At 38.9% G+C, this 6,467-nt stretch overlaps 1 pseudogene; it reads left to right on the top strand.

Annotated features, from left to right (window-relative positions):
* Nucleotides 1-1,431: 1,431 nt before the first annotated feature.
* LOC111148198 lies at nucleotides 1,432-2,537 on the top strand (annotated as a pseudogene).
* Nucleotides 2,538-6,467: the final 3,930 nt, after the last annotated feature.

Below are 6,467 nucleotides of genomic sequence, written 5' to 3'. Positions count from 1 at the left end.
TCTCTCGTTCATATATTCTTATCTGGATAAAATGACAAGGTGGAAAAACTCACCACAAAAAAAAGAACAAGAGGCAGTACTGAAGGCTAGGGACCTAATCAATACAGACATTGGTAATATGTCAGATCTAGAGTTCAGAATGACGATTCTCAAGGTGCTAGCTGGGCTTGAAAGAGGCATAGAAGATATTAGAGAAACCTGTCTGGAGAAATAAAAACCCTTCCTAGAGAAATAAAAGAACTAAAATCTAACCAAGTTGAGAAAAAAAATGGTATTAATGAGGTGCAATCAAGAATGGAGGCTCTTACTACTAGGATAAATGAGGCAGAAGAGAGAATTAGTGATATAGAAGACCAAATGACAGAGAATAAAAAAGTTGAACAAAAGAGAGACAAACAACTACTGGATTACGAGGGAAGAGTTCAAGAGATAAGCGATACCATAAGACAAAATATTAGAGTAATTGGGATTCCAGAAGAAGAAGTAAGAGAGAGGGGTCAGAAGGAATATTGGAGTGAATTATTGTAGAGAATTTCCCCAATATGGCAAAGGGAACAAGCATCAAAATCCAGGAGGCACAGAGAATCCCCCTCAAAATCAATAAAAATAGGTCCACACCCTGTCATCTAATTGTAAAACTTACAAGTTTTAGTGACAAAGAGAAAATCCTGAAAGCAGCCCAGGACAAGAAGTCTGTAACATACAATGATAAAAATATTAGATTGGCAGCAGACTTATCCACAGACACCTGGCAGGCCAGAAAGAACTGGCATGATATATTCAGAGCACTAAATGAGAAAAACATGCAATCAAGAATACTATATCCAGGGACGCCTGGGTGGCTCAGTGGGTTAAAGCCTCTTTCTTTGGCTCAGGTCATGATCTCAGGGTCCTGGGATCGAGCCCTGCATCGGGCTTTCTGCTCAGCAGGGAGCCTGCTTCCCTCTGTCTCTCTCTCTCTGCCTGCCTATTTGTGATCTCTGCCTGTCAAATAAATAAATAAAATCTTAAAAAAAAAAAAAAAGAATACTATATCCAGCTAGGCTATCACTGAAAATAGAAGGAGAGATAAAGAGCTTCCAGGACAAACAAAAACTGAAAGAATTTGTAAACACCAAACCATCCTACAGTAAATATTGAAAGGGGTCCTCTAAGCAAAGAGAGAGCCTAAAAGCAGTAGACCAGAAAGGAACAGAGACAATATACAGTAACAGTCACCTTACAGGCAATACAATGGCACTAAATTCATATCTCTCAATAGTTACCCTGAATGTAAATGGGCTAAATGCCCCAATCTAAAGACACAGGGTATCAGAATGGATTAAAAACAAACAAACAAACAAGCAAAAAACCAGATGCTGAGCTAATACCTGTGCCTGGAATTGGGTCTCAACCTCAGTCGCACCTGCTGCCTTCCACTGCCTCTGGACCATGGACCCCCTCAAAGTGAGTGAGCTTCAGGCCTTCGTGAAAATGTGTAAGCAGGATCCAAGCATTCTGCACACCGAGGAAATGCATTTCCTGCGGGAGTGGGTGGAGAGCATTGGGGGTAAAATACCACCTGCCACTCATAAAACTAAATCAGAAGACAGTATCAAGGAAGAAAAACCAGATAGTAAGAAGGCAAAGGAAAACATAAAGACAGATGAACCATTAAGTGAGGAAAGTGATCTAGAAATTGACAATGAAGGTGTGATTGAACCAAATACTGATGCTCAAGAAATGGGAGATGAAAATGTAGAGTTAACCAAGGAAATGATGAATCAGGCAAATGATAAAAAAGTGGCTGTCATTGATGCCCTAAATGATGGTGAACTACAGAAAGCCGTTGACTTGTTCACAGATGCCATCAAACTAAATCCTCACTTGGCCATTCTGTATGCCAAGAGAGCCAGTGTCTTCATCAAATTACAGAAGCCAAATGCTGCCATTCAAGACTGCGACAGAGCTATTGAAATAAATCCTGATTCAGCTCAGCCTTATAAGTGGCGTGGGAAAGCACATAGACTTCTGGGCCATTGGAAAGAAGCAGCACATGATCTTGCCCTTGCTTGTAAACTGGATTATGATGAAGATGTTAGTGCAATGCTGAAAGAAGTTCAACCAAGGGCCCAGAGAATTACTCAACCTTGGAGAAGGTATGAGTGAAAACGTGAAGAGCAAGAGATCAAAGAAAGAATAGAAAGGGTTAAGTAAGCTTGGGAAGAACATGAGAGAGCCCAGAGGGAGGAAGAACCCAGACGACAATCATGAGCTCAGTATGGCTCTTTCCCAGGTGGATTTCCTGGGGGAATGCCTGGTTATTTTCCTGGAGGAATGCCTGGAATGGCAGGGGGGGTGCCTGGAATGGCAGGAATGCCTGGACTCAATGAAATTCTTAGTGATCCAGAGGTTCTTGCAGCCATGCAGGATCCAGAAGTTATGGTGGCCTTCCAGGATATGGCCAGAACCCAACGAATATGTCAAAATATCAGAGCAACCCAAAGGTTATGCATCTCATCAGTAAATTGTCAGCCAAATTTGGAGGTCAAGCATAATGCCCTTCTGACAAATAAAGCCCTTGCTGAAGGAAAAGCAACTTCGATCACGTAATGGATGTCACAGTAATAGAAACCAGTGTACCTCTGACATTCTCATGAAGAAAGCTGGGGTGCTGTGAAGAAAATCCCTACCCTTCTGCTCCCCATGCAACTGAAACATTCTATAATGGTTTGCCATTAGGATATTCATTCAGATAAGTTTTCCTAGGAAAACTAGGAACTACAAACTTTAACACTTTTTAAACCTTAAAAATATTTAAAAACATTAAAAGGGTGTGTTAGTCCCTACATTTTTCTTAAAAAACAAAAACAAAACATCAATATGCTGTCTACAAGAAACTCATTTTAGAGCCAAAAACATCTCCAGATTTAAAGTGAGGGGGTGGAAAACAATTTACCATGCCAATGGACATTAAAAGAAAGCTGGGGTGGCAATCTTTATATCAGATCAATTAGATTTTAAGCCAAAGACTATCATAAGAGGTGAGGAAGGACCACTATATCATACTCAAAGGATCTGTCCAACAAGAAGAACTAACAATTTTAAATATCTATGTCCCTTACATGGGAGCAGCCAACTATATAAACCAATTAATAACAAAATCAAAGAAACACATTGACAATAATACAATAATAGTAGGGGATTTTAACACCCCCCCTCACTGAAATGGACAGATTATCCAAGCAAAAGATCAACAAGGAAATCAAGGCCATAAATGACACGCTGGACCAGATGGACATCACAGATCTATTCAGAACATTCCATCCCAAAGCAACAGGATACACATTCTTCTCTAGTGCACATGGAACATTCTCCAGAATAGATCACATCCTGGGGCACAAATCAGGTCTCAACCAGTACCAAAAGATTGGGATCATTCCCTGCAGATTTTCAGACCACAGTGCTCTGAAGCTAGAACTCAATCACAAGAGAAAAGTTGGAAAGAACCCAAATACATAAAAGCTAAAGAGCATCCTACTAAGGAATGAATGGGTCAACCAGGAAATTAAAGATGAATGGAAAAAATTCATGGGAAACAAATAATAATGAAAACACAACTGATCAAAAATATGCTGGACACAGCAAAGGTCGTCCTGAGAGGAAGTATATAGCGATACAAACCTTTCTCAAGAAACAAGAAAGGTCTCAAGTACACAACCTCACCCTGCACCTAAAGGAACTTGAGAGAGAACAGCCAAGAAAGCCTAAATCCAGGACAAGAGAAATAATAAAGATCAGAGCAGAAATCAATGAAATAGAAACTAGTCAATAAAACTAGGAGCTGGTTCTTTGAAAGAATTAATAAGATTGATAAACCCCCCTAGCCAGACTTAACAAAAAGAAAAGAGAAAGGACCCAAATACATAAAATCATGAATGAAAGAGAAGAGATCACAATCAACACCAAAGAAATACAATTATATGAACATATTATGAGCAACTATATGCCAGCAAATTTGACAATTTAGAAGAAATGGATGCATTCCTGGAGACATATAAACTACCAAAACTGAACCAGGAAGAAATAGAAAGCCTGAACAGACCCATAACCAGTAAGGAGATTAAAGCAGTCATCAAAAATCTTTGAATAAAAAAGAGCCCAGGACCAGACGGCTTCCCAGGGGAATTCTACCAAACATTTAAAGAAGAATTAATACCTATTCTCCTGAAACTGTTCCAAAAAATAGAAATGGAAGGAAAACTTCCAAACTCGTTTTATGAGGATAGAATTACCTAGATTCCAAAACCAGAGAAAGACCCCATCAATAAGGAGAATTACAGACCAATATCCTTGATGAACACAGATGCGAAAATTCTCACCAACATACTAGCCAATAGGTTCCAACAGTACATTAAAAGGATTACTTGCCACGACCAGTCGGATTTATTCCAGGGCTGCAAGTTTGGTTCATCATCTGCCAATCAATCAATGTGATACAATATATTAATAAAAGAAAGAACAAGAACCATATGATCCTCTCAATAGGTGCTGAAAAAGCATTTGACAAAATACAGCATCCTTTCTTGATTAAAACTCTTCAGAGTGTAGGGATAGAGGGTACATACCTCAATATCATCAAAGTCATCTATGAAAAACCCACAACAAATATCATTCTCAATGGGGAAAAACTGAGAGCTTTTCCACTAAGGTCAGGAACATGGCAGGGATGTCCACTATCACCACTGCTATTCAACATAGTACTAGAAGTCCTAGCCTCAGCAATCAGACAGCAAAAAGAAATTAAAGACATATGAATCAGCAAAGTAGAAGTCAAACTATCATTCTTTGCAGATGATATGATACTTTACATGGAAAACCCAAAAGATTCCACTCCAAAATTGCTAGAACTCATACAGGAATTCAGTAAAGTGTCAGGATATAAAATTATTGCAGAGAAATCAGTTGCATTTTATACACCAACAACAAGATAGAACATAGAGAAATTAAGGAGTTGATTCCATTTACAACTGCACCCAGAACCATAAGATACTTAGGAATAAATCTAACCAAAGAGGCAAAGAATCTGTACTCGGAAAACTATAAAGTACTCATGAATGAAACTGAGGAAGACACAAAGAAATGGAAAAATGTTCCATGCACATGGATTGGAAGAACAAGTATTGTGAAAATGTCTATGCTACCTAAAGCAATCTACACATTTAATGCAATCCCTATCAAAATACTATCAATTTTTTTCTTTTCAAAGAATTGGAACAAACAGTCCTAAAATTTGTATGGAACCAGAAAAGACCCTGAAAAGCCAGAGGAATGTTGAAAACGAAAGCCAAAGTTGGTGGCATCACAATTCCAGGCTTCAAGCTCTATTACAAAGCTGTCATCATCAAGCTAGTATGGTACTGGCATTAAAAAAGACACATAGATCAATGAAACAGAATAGAGAGTCCAGAAATAGACCCTCAACTCTACGATCAACTAATCTTCGACAAAGCAGAAAGGAATATCCAATGGGAAAAAAGACAGCCTCTTCAACAAATGGTGTTGGGAAAACTGGACAGGCACATGCAAAAGAATGAAACTGGACCATTTCCTTACACCACACACAAAAATAGACTCAAAGTGGATGAAAGACCTCAATGTGAGACAGGAATCCATCAAAATCCTTGAGGAGAACACAGGCTGCAACCTCTTCGACCTTAGCCGCAGTAACTTCTTCCTAGAAACATCGCCCAAGGCAAGGGAAGCAAGGGCAAAAATGAACTATTGGGACTTCATCAAGATCAAAATCTTTTGCACAGCAAAGGAAACAGTCAACAAAACTAAAAGACAATTGATAGAATGGGAGAAGATATTTGCAAAGGACATATCAGATAAAGGGCTAGTATCCAAAATCTATAAAGAACTTAGCAAACTCAACACCCAAAGAACAAATAATCCAACCAAGAAATGGGCAGAAGTCATGAACAGACATTTCTGCAAAGAAGACATCCAGATGGCCAACAGACACATGAAAAAGTGCTCCACATCACTCAGCATCAGGAAAATACAAGTTAAAACCACATGAGATACCACCTCACACCAGTCAGAATGGCTAAAATTAACAAGTCAGGAATCAACAGATCTTGGAGAGGATGCAGAGAAAGGGGAACCCTCCTACCCTGTTGGTGGGAATGCAAGCTGGTGCACCTCTCTGGAGAACAGCATGGAGGTCCCTCAAAAAGTTGAAAATAGTGCTACCCTACGACCCAGCAATTGCACTACTGGGTATTTACACTAAAGATACAAATGTAGTGATTCCTAGTGATTCCAAGGGGCACATGAACCCGAATGTTTATAGCAGCAATGTCCACAATAGCCAAACTATGGAAAGAACCTAGTTGTCCATCAACAGATGAACGGATAAAGAAGATGTGATATACATATACATATACATATACATATATATATATATATATATATATATATAT

This window comes from Enhydra lutris, unplaced genomic scaffold (assembly GCF_002288905.1).
Source record: "Enhydra lutris kenyoni isolate GAN:26980312 unplaced genomic scaffold, ASM228890v2 scaffoldscaffold18, whole genome shotgun sequence".
NCBI classification, from domain to species: Eukaryota; Metazoa; Chordata; class Mammalia; order Carnivora; family Mustelidae; genus Enhydra; species Enhydra lutris.
The sequence above is the reverse complement of the archived record's forward strand: the minus strand, read 5'-3'. Positions and strand labels throughout refer to the sequence as shown.